The following is a 16062-nucleotide window of genomic DNA, read 5'->3' as shown; positions in this document are numbered from 1 at the left end:
GGTGCAGTGAGCAAAAGAACGATGGATTTACCCCAGATTTCTTGACTGGGGGTGAATGTTTGATTCATTCAGCATTTCGTCCATCATTTGTTGTTGCCGCACTCTGTGCAACTGCGTCATCTCCTGAAGCCCTGAAATGACCTGGCCCTTCATGTCTTGGGACTGTTGTAGTGATCCCAAGAATTGGTTTATGGTGGCCTGGGAGACACAGAAGCCAGTGGCCTCACTACGGTGGCCTGCAGATTCCTTCCCACGATCCCGCCCCTTACTAACATGTTGCCTTGAGCCAGTGTGCCCCATCCCACTGGGTACTGGCTGGACTGAAGGTGGTGTCTCACCACCAACCAGGACTGGGGGGCACAAGATGGTGCTTCTGGACCTTTGTTCACAGGAAGTGGAGGGATCTGTCTGCTGTAATGTTGTAACATCTGGGGTAGGAGGTGTAGGTGTGGGCTGAGAGTGACTCACTGGAGCGGTCTGCCCAGACTGACCAGATGGACCAGGCCTGCCCCGTTCATCCGGACTTTTGAGAGCGGAGTAATCCATGGAGGCTTGATCATTGGCTGGAGTGGGGGATAGCAGATGTCCGTCCACGTGTTGTGTCAGTTGGACCTATCACGAATGGAAGAGAAAATGTTTATGTATAAGTGTGGATCACACATCAAATTAGTTTTGAGCAACTATAATGTAGAAACCTAAAAGGGAAAAGAAATTGCATAGCATGTTAACCTTTCAGTGGAAATTTTCTTTAGCACACAAACAGTTTATGTTTCATACAAAACTACTTCAAATAAATAGGTAAGATGTCCTGAAATGAAAAAAAGCTTTAGTAAGTTTACTGAAATGTGGCAACCATTCAACACAGCAGAGAGGACAAATGTAAAATGCAGCATTCGAAGGCCTCGTAGGCTAAAAAACAGACATTTACAGAACTTAGAGAGATGTTTAGCATGAGTCCTCATATAAACAGTGCCGAGTTCAGTTTTCAGATATGCCACTTTTATTCTGCATACAATTTTACATGGCTTAAATTCTGAAGGTCAACAAACATTGATTTGTGGAACTAATTACATCAATTCAATTACGTGGCAAGACAAGGACAAGATCTAAACTTCACCACAAACAATTTTCAAGAAAGTATTAAATAGAGATTGATGAATGAATGACACTTTAGCATATGTGAACATTTGATAAAAAAGGGAGAATGAGCAAAATTAAATGGCAATATTATTTTCCCTACACAGAAACAAGGCATCATGATAGTTGTAGTTATTTCAATGAAACATTCACAGTACTTGCAAAATTGTTACTTGAACATACCTTGTATAAATCCGCAGTAGTAAAAGAACAGACATTTCCTATGGAGTAAACATATATGGTTTTCAGAGTATGAACACCTACAAGCACCGTAACATTGTGGGCAATGTGATGGCTACTGAAAACTGTTATCTTAAACAAAATTCTATACATTCAAACAAAGAAGTCAAAGAAGATGTTAATGATACATGTAGGTTTGTATGTAAAATAAATTGTGCATGACACATTAGTAACAGCTAACTTCAAAGCAAGAAGGAGATTTGTGTTTACTGACACATTGAAACGTTCAGCTTACCAGTCTCCACTCCACCAGGATTCCTGTCAAGCCTTCGAAGTGTAGGATCTACAAAACCTTCTCCTCTCAGGGCATAAGATGTAATGGGGAGCTGGGAGAAGACCCACCAGTCCTCAGGCCTGCAGGTGCTGCTTGCAGGCCAGGGAATACACTCTCTCCCGCAGTTCGTTCCATTGCTTCCTATTTTCATCCTGGTTGCGCGGATTGTTAGCTACAGCATCCACTATGTCAACTATTCTGACCCACTTTATCCTTTTCTGAGATTGCGGTGTATTTTGGACTTGGGCTGCAAACAATTGTGGTTTGACTCCAATGATTTCATCTATCATGACTGACAATTCTACCTCTGTAAAATGAAGATTTTTAGTTCCTGGCATTATCAAAAAAGACTATACTTAAATCAAATAATCTAAACACATGGGAACAAATGAAATAGGATAAAAGGGACAAGAAACTGGGAAAACACGAAAAAAAACTGGTTTCCTTCCTCAATTGCTGCTTCAAAATGTTGCGGTGCTGTGGAATGGCAAAGGGTCATGGTCTGAAACGGGGTGCGTTTTATAGTGTGGTAGGCAGGTTTTCACAATTGTGCAATTCACATCAGGTGTGTGATGGTAGCATCAACAATATATCCATGCCAAAGGAGCAGTCCAATGTTAACCGCCTCCCGAGACGGACTCACTCTGCCAGTAGACAACCGGCAGGAGATTGCCAGTACAACTGGGTAATCTAAATAGGCTCTGCGCAACCCTGATGGAGATGGAGTGCTATTCGCATCAGCTGCGGTGAACCACGGACGCGTTAGGAACCACTCTATGAACAGCGTGTGCGAGTCAGCCTGCATACATCAAAATACGGCTGACCGTCTGCCGTCAATTTGATGCAGTACTCGGGACTACTGCCACTGCAGGACGGCGGTAGTGCCGTCAAGATCTAAATCAGGCCCTTACTGTCTTACTTGATATGCTGTACCTAGAAATCTAACCTGTATCTCCCAACTACTAACCTACATGAGTGTCTCTCTCTCTCTCGCTTTCTCTCTTATTCTCTCTCTCTCTCACTTTCCCCCTCTCTCTGTTCCCTCATCCCCATTTTCACATAGCTGTTGTCTTTATTAGCATCCTTGTCTGAATAGAAACTTGTGAGTTGAACCCCAGGCGGGAGATTTAGGGATTGCCTTTATTACTATCTCGCTTGTTATATCAAGTATCAAGTGACACAGGAAATCCTTCTTATTACATGTAATGACAAACAAAGAAGACAGACTAATCCAACTGAATCGTAGACATAAAAACAGTACTGACTTGATGTTGCTGGGAACTTTAAATAACATTCATAAGACAAGCTTTATCGAATTTCATTACATGATAATGCTGTCCATTTGATTGTCTCCATTCTGCAGTTGTTAAACGTATACACAATAATATAAAGTAGAATGGACCATAAAATCACCATGTTTAAACTATCTTATCTCCCAACTCAATCACAGATGTATAAACAGTACTGATTCACTATAATGGGGAACTGTTTATTGCACTATTAGTAAAATCTACTCCAGTACAATTCATACTAATTCTGTCATCTAACTTATATGCATTCCTCAACTTTTTTTGCAAGACATGTCTTTTAATACAAATATGTGCAAAACGGTGTCAAACAAAATGGGCCTCGCAATCAATATATTTATATATGCAAGCTCTCAGATAATTATTTTCACCAGTAACCATTATTGTCTGGAAAATAATGATACTATGAATGTTCATTCTTGAGCCACAAATTATACATCATCATTGTATACGTGTAGCCTGGTCATATTTCATCCTTCATTCAATCCTGCCCAAAACATCACCACCTAAATGGAAAATAATGGTTTAATATTTTGTGAAAGGAGTATAACCATGTACTGTAATCAATCACCCAAATAAGATAAAAGCTCTTCACTTGCATTTAAGCCTGTTGGCTCCAATGTCCCTAGTTAATTTATAAAGTGTTATTCAGGCCCTATTAGTGTCAGTTCTTGGTGACAAAAGGCCTAACTTGGAGTTTGGTGGACACTGTACTGTTCGCCAAACTGGAGGTCTGCCAGATTAGGAGCCATCATGGGAAGGACGTTATGTCGCCGCCTTAATTAGGGCGGAGAGTGCATTTTTTTTCAACACCAGGAAAAGCCTGAGTTAGTGGCTTTGCGTAGCTTCATAGATACGATTTAGTAATTTGCGCCGCCGAAATCTCCCAAAAAGTGACAATCTGGCCGCGCAAGGGGCCCGTGAATATGCCTAATAATTGTATTGTACCTGCCTACTGGGGCGTGTGATGGAAATCTATCCAGATCTCCAATGCCATGCTTGATAATTTGGCGAAATACAAAATTGTCCACCTCCCACCACAAATGCGTCCCATGCTTCCCTGAATGTAAGGAACTGCTAAACCGGGTAGAGATCCCCAACCATCTCAAACCCAACTCTTTCCACCGAGCCAATGACATAGATTCGCTAACGAGGCTAAAGGGCAACAACGTCCAAAGGACAAGATCCCTCGCAAAAAGCGGCCTCTTCAAGACTCTACTGACCATTCATTCCCACAGTTCTGCCACTTGTCGGATCAGGTAGGGCACATCCCGCGGTGTACATGAGCTGCGCATCAGCAGTGCCATCAGTGAATGCGTGCCATAAGTGCCTTGCAGTAGCCTTTTCTCCCAGTTGTCCTCCCCAAATGCCCATAGCGTTGCAAGCTGCCATTTAGAGGCATAATAGTAAAGCTCCAAGTCAGGGAGGCCTATGCCTACCTCCAGGAGGTCCTGCGTAAGAGTAGGCAATGCCACTCGGCTCTTCTCCCAGGCCCACACCAATGAGAACATGAGGCTATCAAGGGTCTGAAATAAACTACCCAGCAGTGTACAAAGCACGCTCCGTACTATGTAGAGACTCCGGGGAAGGAACAATATCTTCGCCACCGCTATTCTTCCTGACATAGACAGTGGAAATGTATTTAAAAATTGCAGATTTTGTCAACCCGCTCACTAGCAGCGCAATGCTGTATTGTTGCTGACTATGCGGAGAGTGTCCAACAATAATGCCAAGGTAACAGAAGACCCGAGTCTCTCAGCGCAGTCCCAGCTGGGCCAAATTCCCTTCCGGGATCTCACTCAGTGCCCCTAATGGGAATAACAATGATTTTCTCTTATTGATGAGCAGTCCCGCCATCCCTCTGAATACTTCCAGGTGTGCCAGAAATGTTAACACTGCCTCAACAGGATGCCAAAGGTAGAACAGTACATCGTCAGCAAACAAATAGATAAGGTGTGTGGAATCCCCCACTACTATACCAAGGCCCCCCATTTCATTACGGAGTTTAGACGCTAAGGGCTCAATCGCGAAGAGGAGAGTCAAGAGTGGGCAACCCTGCCTCGTGCTCTACCTCCCCTCCCACTCATCCAACACCAGACCACCCACCCGCATCGTGGCTTGAGGAGCTATGTATAGTAGGCTCACCCAGTAGCAGAACTGGGGGCCAAAACCCATCCTCCGAAGCACCCACTGCAAGTAGTTCAACTCCCGCGTATCAAACGCTTTGGGGACCCTATTGCGAGGCCCTCCCCACTCTGGTCTACTGAGTGTATCACATGCGCAAGCCGACACAGGTAAAAGGGCTGTCCTGCGCCATGGCATGAAGCCAAACTGATCTTCATGCACCAACCCACCCACTACACCACACAATCGCTCCGCAAGAACCTTACACAGCACGTTCATGTCTACATTGAGCATGGTGAGGGGCCTATAAGAGACTGGACTCATCACGTCACCTACCAGATTCGGGAACATACAGATTACACCTTCCCAGAGGGTGGGGGGTAGTATCCCCTTACACCGTGATTCCCTGAAGACCTCTAGCGATGGCTCCACCAGCTGTGTGCCATACACTTGATAGAATTCCACCGGGAATCCATCACCTCCCGGTGCTTTCACGCAATTTAATTTACCCATTGCCTCCTTTATTTCCTCCAAGGTGATGTCCGCCTCAAGCTCCTCCAGTACATCAGGAGGCAGCCCAGGCAATTCGAGAGTATCCAAATATCTATCACTGCAACATCTGCCTCAACCCCTCCCCCATACAGTTCTCGTAGGTGCTCCCTCAGGGTGTCAATGATGACATGTTGGCCTGTGGTTAGTGACCCATCCTGTCTCTCCTCCTCACACCTGAGCAACCGAGCTAGGAGCTTACTTGGTTTATCCCCCTCTCTGTGTAGACGCTGCCTATATTCCTGGCATGTTAATTTGTCAAGCATATCCCATGTGTCCCCCAAACATCATCGAAGGGTGGTAACAGTCTGCCCTGCGTTGGACTCGTCTGTCTTCCCTCATTGGTCATCTGTTAGTCTACCTATATATCGCCAAGTTCCCCTCACAGTTGCCTACACAGATCTTGACAAGACTCTCCCCCCTGAGTGCAGCTTTAATTGCCTCCCATTCATTATCCCTATCACCTGTAGAGCCTCAATTACCCAAAAAACATTCTGTAATCTTTTCACTCAGTTTCTGTCAAAGCAGCATATGCTGGAGGACATCCATCTGCAACCGCCATCAATGCCTCCGCCCCCCTCTGTGCCCTGTGCCTCCCCATTCTAATAACAAAGGAGAAAGAGCAGATAAGTACCTGCCCAGATAGGTAGCCGTTTCTATATCAGCCCTGACATCAGCAGTCCCCAAAGGCCGATCCAGCCGACTATAAGTGCCATGAGTGGCAAAGTGGCAGGAAAACTCCCTTTTAGATGGGTACAGTTCTCTACAAATATTCCGACCATCTCCAACGTTTCCGCCGTACCAGGTTTCATTTGGCTCAGGGGGCCTTCTGTCCGCATCTGGATCAGGCATGCAGTTGAAGTCCCGACCAACAGGAAACGTTTGGTCATGTTATTCATCAGTAGGGACTGCGCACATGAGAAAACTCCCTATTGTCCACGTTAGGGGCGTACACATTGAAGATTGTCAGATCCACACCATCCAGCACCAACTGCACCAGTACAAATCGCCCATTTGGATCTGCCTCAGAGTAGATAATCCTGAAGCGGACTCCGGGGGCCACCCGAATCAGCACCACTCATTCATAGGAGGAATATGTGGAGGACAGCAACTGACCCCTCCACCTCTCCTTTAATTTTTCTGCCTCCCCTTCCATGAAATGCGCTTTCTGCAGGCAGGTGATACTCACTCCCATGTGCCTCAAGTAAGAGGACACCCTGTGTCTTTTCATATAGGTTTCCAAGCCCCTGATGTGTGTGACTATTTATATGGGTTCATCCTGCAATGTAGCTATACCTGACTGATACCTCTGCCTCGAATCTACCCCACCCCGCCGGTTCGGCACTTCACCCGACCTACAGTATGACAATGTATGCACCAGTGGTATTACCCACATCATATTGTGTAGCATGACGAAACTCAAATCTCCCTCCAATCAGAACCCCCATCCCACACCGGGAAATCACTAAACAGTGAAATACAAACAACATGTGGTTCCCCACCATCCTGTGCCAGAAACACTGCTTCCCTATTCTCACCGACTTTAATCAAACTGGCTGGCTCTGTGCGTAAAAAATAAAAAAAGAGCGCAACCCGCACATAGACAACATTACACTAAACCTCCCCTTGTGCAGGGGCGAGTCAGGCCTGTGCTATCCCCACCCAACAGAGGGCCAAAGTCCACACCAGTTCTCACTCCAGCTGTCTTAGCAAGCCCTTAGGGTTCAATGATAACAAACAGCAATATTGCGGCAACAAATGATGGACGGAATGCTGAAAAAATCAAACATTTACCCCCAGTCAAGGGATCTGGGTTCAATCCATTGTTCTTTTGCTCTCTACGTCACCCCAGTTTGGACCCAGCCATATGCATATCGGTCTTTATCCTGCTCCTCATGGGAACAGTCCAGCCCGAACTGCCAAGCCAGGTCCTCCCTGGACTGGAAACAAGCATCCTAGGTCCGGTTTCGGGGTTTCACCCCTCATCAGCCAGGCTAGCTTCATTCCAGTAGCACAGCGAGCAAGGGATACCAATCCCACTTATGGCGAAAAATGCTGTGGCAACAAATGATGGAAGAAATGTTGAATAAATCCGTACAGCAGCGGCTCCTCCGCTAAGGCGGAGGAGTGTCAGCCCACTGTTCTGTGAGCAGCTCAAAAAGGAAAAATAAAATGATAATAACTCAAGGTTATTATCATTTTATTTTTCCCTCATGGCTCAGCTGGTATGAGGCGAGGCGGGGCCGGGCCGTCACAGGAACAGGGGGAGGAGTGGTGGGCACTTTCTTAAGTGTGCATGACTGTCTTGGGCCGGCAAAACAGTCATGTGCAATTTGCATGTTTTCCACCAGCTGTATTGCACAGCCTTGGTTGAGAACTTTCACAGCCTCCCAGTCCCTCTCTCAGCGCCGAACGCAGTCAGACCAATCACAACGCTGCTGTAACACAGCATCATGATTGGCTAGGGGAGTCTGTGAGCCTGTGTGCTTCCTGGTTCCTGCTCTTGGATTCCTCGAGTCGACCGAAGAGGACCGAGAGACGGCGGCCTGCTTGCAGGTAAGTGTTTTTATTTATTTTTCATTTACCCTCACCCACACACTCCCCCGCCCCGCCACCCTGTCAAATGCCACTGAATCTGTACTTTGCATGCCCAGCATATGCCAACCTGCTCCTGCATGGATGCAATGCCTGCGGAGGCCTACAGCTTTGCTCTCTGCCGAAACCCATGGTATACTTACGCAACAATACAACAGCCAAGGACACCCACAATTGTCAGCTGAAAGTCTCACTCAGACTGGGAGCGGGCAGTCTCCGACAAAGTCGGAACAGGTCCCCCACCTCACTACTCGAGCGGCAGGGCAGGTTGGCATCATCTGTCTGCTCAGTCGCCAATATACCATCGTACTGCATGACAATTTGGGACACCATGACACTGGCAGCTGAATCCGAGCCCAGGGATTTACTGCGGTGAGTATCCCTTGGGGCACTCATTAGTTTCCCACTGTTCCTTCTAACCATACCTCGTTTTCCACGTGGCCCCTTATCCCATTGTTCCAGCCATGTCCTGACATCCTTAGGCCGTTCATTGAAGTGTGTTTTACTGTGGGCTACCACTCATAACTTAGCTGAAAAGAACAGCATGTAGGCCAGCCCCATGTTCTTGAGTTTTTGTCTGACTTCCAAAAATGATTTATGTTGGGTTTGCACTTTTCAGGTATAGTCTGGTAAGACAGCAATGGTGTGGTTCTCATATTTTAGAGGATCTGCCTTGCGGGCTGCTTTGAGGATGCAGTCTCTATCGTAATAATTAAACATTTGTGCTACGAGGGCCCCCAGAGGTGCCCCCGGGAGGGGGCGCATCAGCAGGGCACTATGAGCTCTTTAATTGCAAACATTCGAGACAGGCCCTCAGGTTTAAGGGTGTGAAGAATCCACTCCTCCACAAACTCTGTGTCGACCCCCCTTCCGCACGTTCAGGAAATTCCAACAGGCGCAGATTATTACTACGGGACATGCCTTCGGTGCCCTCCGCCCGGTCTTCCAGCATCTTAGCAGTGGCCGGGAGTTTAGAAACCTGTTCCTTGAGAGTGGCAACCTTTTGTCCCAAGCCACCAATTGACAGTTCCGCAACCATCAACCTTTCCGAGATTTACGAAGTTCTGTGCAGAGCAGGATTACTTCAATTGCAACAGTGTCAATCTTACCCTCCAGAGAAGTGCAGGATACCTAAATCGCCTCCAGCAATGCTGCCCCCGACGGTTCCTCGTCTTCCGGGCCCACCACAGGAGGCCACGTCTGTCGTGTGCTGCGCTGCAGCAGACCCTGCCAGAGGCAGTACTGGGTGATAGTATTACTCTGCTGTCCCTTGGGCACTTTATCTTTCCCCATGGTTGACCCAGTGAGCAGTGACCCCGGGGCCTTGAGCTGTGCAATGCCTACTCCAAGTCTGGGTAGTTTCCTACTCCTACTCGCTCCCACTCACCGCCCCCTGCTCTTGTCACACTCCCTGCCTCAGGCCACACCCCACACTCCAGCAGAGCCCGCCTTCCAAATTTTCTACTCAAGGCAGGAGTTCTCAGGCAGTCTCCTCACACCTGAGCCTCCCTCCTCCTGTAGGGGGCCCAGTTCTCAACTCCGTCTGCCACTCCCTCGATCTCCGCTGTGTCACCCTCTCACTCCTTGACCTCCATGACACCAGCCAGTCCAGTTCAAGCCTGCGCCTAGCGAGACAGCCACCTACGGGACCTGGAGAATCCACACCACCATCCCCATCTGCGAGGACCCACACCTCTCATGTTGATGACTGGGGGAGGCCCCCTTCTGCTGCACCCCAATGTTCAAGGGAGGGGCCCGTAGCAACCGGTCTCACGGTCCTCCAAGTCTCCAGTGCCCCTACGACATCACAGCAAGCAAATACTGTTCTGCAGGGGGGGGGGGCAGTCTATTTTGCTCTGGCTGGCCCCTAACCCACCAGAGAGAGGGCTCAGGTCGATGTGGCGCAGGCCGCACTCACAGCACAGCTTCAACATCCCCCTCTCAGTGTTAGCCCTTACTTCTTCTTGAGCATTGCCATTTTTAGGCTTTCCTGCAGGATCCACCCAGCGCCCGGTCGTCTCGCAGCAGGTCCCAAAGCCGCACTCGCGCGGGCGGAAGCCTCCCTCGGCAAGGTCGCTCAGTCCATCTCCTGGCAGCCGCACAGGTACAGCTCTCCGGCTCTGCACACTCGACAATTATTTATTTATGCAATTTTATATAGCGCAGACTTTCCCCAAAGGTGTCAAAGCGCTTTATAATAGAACCAAGTATGTTACATGAGGAGATTTACAAACTTACACGTTACAGATACAAACGGATCTCTAAGCGCCGTGAGGCCCCCAGGCAGCACACCTCGCCTCTCTCTACCCATGGGGCCCCCGGCAGGCACCCAGCCAGCACTCAAAGTCCCTACCACATGGCTCCCCCTCCTCTCTCGGTCAGCCCTGCCCCAGCAGACGCTTCCATCCCACGGCCACCTAAGGCAGGGGAGAGCCATGCCACCGGAGCGTGGTGCTCCGTCTCCAGGCAGCAGAGCCCCCAACAAAGGTGAAACAGGTGTAGGGCTGCTATACACGGAGCCCCAGCTGTTGGCAGATGCTAGCTTAGAAGTCCCTATGGGGAGGATATCACAGGATTGTATGTCAGGACCAGAGGTCCGATTATGCTTCTCATTTCTTTACTGTATTTCACAGCAGCCAATAAGAGAAAAGTAACACAACACTACAATACCCATGAACACCTTAATGTCACATGACCAACCACAGAGTATACTCCTATATAAGCTCTGCCCAAGGTGACAGTGTCCTCTTTCTTTGTTGCTCCACAGCCAGTTGAGTGCTTGCCCATTATTTCTGCTATTGTGTGTGATTATCACTGACTTCGGTTTGTGTGTTGTTATCTCATTATAGCAGTGTGATTAAGAGATTATCGCTACTGGTATTGTCTTTATATCATTGTGACTGTATTTTCCTCTCCAGCATTGGGATTGAGAGCTTATACATCTTTCAGGCTAACTTCCTTGATATTTGCTACTGTGTAAGGCTGCCGGGGGGGGGGGTTGCGCAGCGGCCCGCCCCTTTGAGGGCGGCCGCCTTAGTGCCACAGGAAGGCACAGGGGTGGGAGGTCGTGTCCCTGGGATGGCCCAAGGGAGACCCCAGCAGATAGCTGCTTCCGGCGGGGAGGAGCCAGGGGGGTACATATCCTGCCTCCGCCCCCTCCTCGCCCTCTTGTCCGCTCGTTCGCCTTGACGCCGCTTTCGCCCTCGGGGTCTTGCGGCGGGTTTTGTCCGGGTCGTTCGTCATCTCTGTTATCCCGGTGAGTGTTGTTGGGATGAGAGCGAGAGCCTTGGTGGAGCATAGAGCTCTTGGATTGCGTGTGGGAGGCCCCGGCTGGGCCGGATTTAGGGCGATGCGACCGGGGCCATCGCACCATGTGCTGGCTGCTTGGGGGCGCCGGGTTTGTAGCTTATTATGCTATGCTGTGTCTCTGTATAGTTGTGGTTTTGACATCGGTCAAGTTCGTGCAGAGGGTTAATATGCCGGCCGCAAAGAACGAGTGCCAAATACATTACAGAGTGCGTATGACGTAAATGGGTCAGCTGGTTACTTCTTTTATTTAGTCAAGAGAGGCATCCTTTGTTGCTTGCAATGCATAGCTCGCAGTACCACGTCGGAGGCTGTTCTCCGGTGACTGTTTTGACCGCCCCCCTTACTCCTAGGAAAGGCGGCCATTGCCGTGGCTGCGGCCTGCCTTGGAGGGGGGGGGGTGGACAGCTCCTGGGGTGCAGAGGGCAGCGGCACCTCTCCTCAGGCCAGGGCAGCGGTCGGCGATCTGGGGGCGAGAGGCAGCTCACATCGGGCCGGAGTGTCTTGTTTCCGCAGCCCTCCCCCCTCCTCTTGGGTTACGGCCCCTCCCCTTGTTGTCGAGCTAGCTCGGGGGCCTCGGCCCGTGGGGGCCAGATGTTGAGTGCGTGAGTGGAGGGGGCTGTGGGTGTCACGTGGTGCCCCACTCTGCTGCTTTTCCTACGGCGGGCCGTCGTCGGGAGCATTATCCTGCTCAGCGGGTGCAGTGTCCTTTGACATTGGGGTTTTACGCAGGTCAAACTGTAACTTGGGCTGAACCTTATCTGTCTTGCTGAGTGTGTTTCGTAGAGTAGATTGTCTGGCGTAAAGCATAGTGACGCCGGAATGCACTTATTTCCTTGAGGCTGCAGTGCAGCGGTGGATCACAAGAGATACCTCTGCCACAACAATGAGATATAGTCCTTTCCCCCACACTGCCAGTGCTAGCAAATCCAGGGTGACACCCCCTTAGTTTGGATAGTGTAAGTGCAGCGCTGTCCAGAATCAGGTGGGGCCTGATCACCTGAGTGTATCTTGAGTTGATCTGTCCTCAGGCAGCCACGTTATCTTGAGCCCGGTGATCTGGAACCCCAGGGATTAAGTGCGCACTTCTCAGAGGGCACACGTGCGCCGTGGTGATTCCAGGAGAGGTCTCCCAGGGATCGGTCACACCGTGAGGGACCACCAGCCAGTGGAGGCAGTACAGCGGCACTCGTCACAGGGCCCGGCTCATCGCTTCCAATCAGCAGTCTGGGCTTTGATGTGTGAATGCTATTTGGTGGGTGCCGTCTCACGGAGGAAAAACGTATCGATGAGCGTGGAGCTCGCAGCGAGAACGGACGGCCGCAGACACACGCAGACGCCCGCAGGCAGGTCCTTGGTTCCGGGCCGTTCTGACTACAATCCCACTTGCGTCCCGGGCAGCTTGATTAGGCGGTACCTGTGTGTTGCAGGGGTCTCTCCGGCCGCTCCGCCCACATCGATCGTCAGGCCCCCAGACTTCAGTAGGACGTCGTCCAGTGCCCCACTCTCAGTATGGGTCACAACGCAGATCAGTGCCGGGACAACGCTCCCCGCTGCAAGGCCGCCAAAGTACGTCTCCCAGGGTAGCTCCTCCAATTCCGCATCAAATTTCATGCTTCTGGGCTCATTGACGCTGTCTATCGACGCCCACATCTTCCACTCGGTTTGCATTGCAGGAGGTCACTCCACCGCACGCCAGGCTTTCTTTACTCAAAATAGGCCTTTTGGAGTATCGGACTGTTTATCCAATCTTGTGGGTACCGTTGGCAGGACAGCCAGGCTACTCAGCAGGTGATATGAAGCAAGATAGTGACATTCCTGTGCCTATGGTGCATGGCGGGGCGCCCTCCTCACTCGGTGGAGCATTGTGGAAGACGGGGCCTCGGACTGGGATCTCACTAGGGCCAGCATATTTGTGCGCACATGATTGATTCCGCTTTTTGAGAGGCAGGCTTTTGTACTTGCAATTGATGGCTTGAGCTCCTATTATTCAAAAGTGTGCTACGGGCGTTCATCTAGAGCTGCATACACACCGCAATGCATTCATTATTAAAACATTGATTGGTGTTGCACAGTTACACAAAGTGTCTGTACGCTGTGAATTATTTAGTGTTGTGGTTTTCGGCTTTTGCAGTGATTGGAATCTGTGTTCTATCGTAAGGGCTGCATCTGCTTTTCTTGAGACAGGCATGTTTACAAGCAGTTCGCTGCAGCACCATGTGCTTGTCTGGTCGGTGTTCCCTACAGCCGCCTTTGCCTTGCGCGGTGGGCCAGAGGGTTAATGTGCCTGCTGCAAAGAACGTGTGCCAAGTAGATTACAGAGTGTGTGTGCCGTAAATGGATCAGCAGGTGTCTGTTTTCAGGAGAGGCACCCCTCTGTTGCTTGCATTTTGTAACAATGAAGTCATGGTATTCGACAGTGAGCTCAGACGTTCATCCCAGAACTGCAAACACACCGCAAGGCATACAGTGTTAGAACATTGATTGACATTGTAAAAAGGGTTTATATAGCTAGTAATAGACTCTGAGCTTGTGTTTCTCCACACCAAGCAATCTTGGGCTATGCTGCCCACTAGTAGGGATGTCTTGGGGTTCCTACATTTTGAGTTCGTTTGCTTTGTAACATTCCCTGCACGCTGATTCACACGCGTACGTTTGTCCCACCGCGGCGGGCCTGAGCGGGACTGCTGGGCCTCGAGGACGGCTCCACTGGGGGTCCAGCAGGCAGGTAGAGGCACTGGGTGGGGCACGGTCTGCCCTGTCCCCACCTGGTCGGGGCGGCTGTGCGTGCATCCGGTGAGCTACCCACAATTCCCCACCCCACACGCAACGTTGTGTTCCTTCGTGGTGCAGGGCGTGGCCCTGAGGGAGGCATGCTGGGGCGGCCGCGGCTCGCTGTCCACGCGGGCGGGGGCCCCCCGCGACCAGGAACGGCGGCCCGGGGGTCCGGGTCAGGCCAGCACCTGGTCACCTTTCTATAGAATTTTGCGGTTTTTAGGATTATGCTGGTACTTATTAAGTGCAACCTATGCCCAGAAAGTATACCAAGTTTTTAATAATATGTGAAAATAATGAAGTATACCATTACTAGATAGCCGTATTGTGCCACATCGTTTGCCTCTTCTGGGTGCGGTTTTACTCGACCCAGCTGCATTATTGTTCCTCACAGCCACATCCTCCAGGGGTAGCAGAGGGCCTGTAGCATCAGATAATTATGTAAGCACTTGCTAGCACCGGGCTACTAGGACTGGGGGTTGAGCATGACAACGGCTTGTCGCTTGTCTTAGAAATTGGGTGACGTTGCTTGAGTTCTACCGGGCTGGGACTGTCGAAGTACACGTGGTGAGTCGGCCACCTTGGAGGCATGCTCCTGAAGGGCTAAGGTGTATACAGCATCCACCAAGGGGTAGGTGTCCTCCGCCACAGTAGATTACCTCGTGGGCCCGAGTCTGTCAATGGCATAGGATGAGGGGCCCGTTTTGTTGTGTCCGTCAACGTCCCTTGACCCGGAAGGAGATGTGATTTCCCGGCTATTGCCTGCAGTGGGCCAGGCAGGTTGACCTGTTGTGTGATTTCTTGGTGGCCACTGCTTTACCAGCCTTTTGTGTACGTCGTTCATCGCTACCGGCCCAACATCGTACTCTGGTGGTTATGCATGCAGATGTCCTTAAAGTATTTGGTAACTCATTAGATGTTGTAAACAGACCTGGGGAAGCAATGATCTGCCTGACTTTGCCTGGGCTCACCCTCACCGATATTGACCACGGCTGTCACTGTGGGTAATGCACACCCTTCCTCAGGATGGTCTCGGGGCCCGTAGGTATCCCGGGTGCCCTCTGAATAAAAAAAAAAAAAAAAAAAAAATATTCACACTGAAAGGGCTTGGGAGTGTAAACTTTAGTAAGTTTGGCTAGCAGTGTTGGTGACCCGGCCTTACCATGCCTGAACAGAGGCATTTATCAAGAGGCTATGCCTGTTAGCCACAATGATGTCGCATTATCCTATGCACTATAGAGGCTTAGTCTAGCCAGTATTGATGTGAGATGGGAGGTTGATTGGGAGTATTCCTGCCTCAGCGGTTCTGGGGGGGGGCCTGGTTGCAATGCTTTGTTGCAATGGCAAATTAGGCCGAGTGGACTTGGAACGCCTAGTGTTGAGTGAGTGTTATTGTTACCTGGTCGTTCTTGGCCTCCTGAGGGTAGGAAGACCTAGCAGCAAGGAACAGCTAGGGGTTTTCGTGTGCTTCAGTGATCCAAAAAAAAAAAAAAAAAAAAATGCACCGGGGGCCCTGGCTCGCACGGTAGTGGGCAAAGATCACTCACGCCACAGGTGCTGAGGCCTGGCGTTGGGCTCCCAGGTTACTTCGGAAGGGCTAGGCCTCCAGATGCTGAAAGGATGTCCGTTGTTATTTACTCGCTTTTGTACGATGGGTTATTTCCTGGGTCTTCCAGGGGTGTAGAGCATTAGGTGCTTGTCTTTCCATCGGGTCGGTTTGATGCGGGATGGTGGTTTTTTGGGGCAGGTCACAGG

This window comes from Triturus cristatus, chromosome 8 (genome assembly GCF_964204655.1).
Source record: "Triturus cristatus chromosome 8, aTriCri1.1, whole genome shotgun sequence".
NCBI lineage: Eukaryota > Metazoa > Chordata > Amphibia > Caudata > Salamandridae > Triturus > Triturus cristatus.
The sequence above is the reverse complement of the archived record's forward strand: the minus strand, read 5'-3'. Positions refer to the sequence as shown.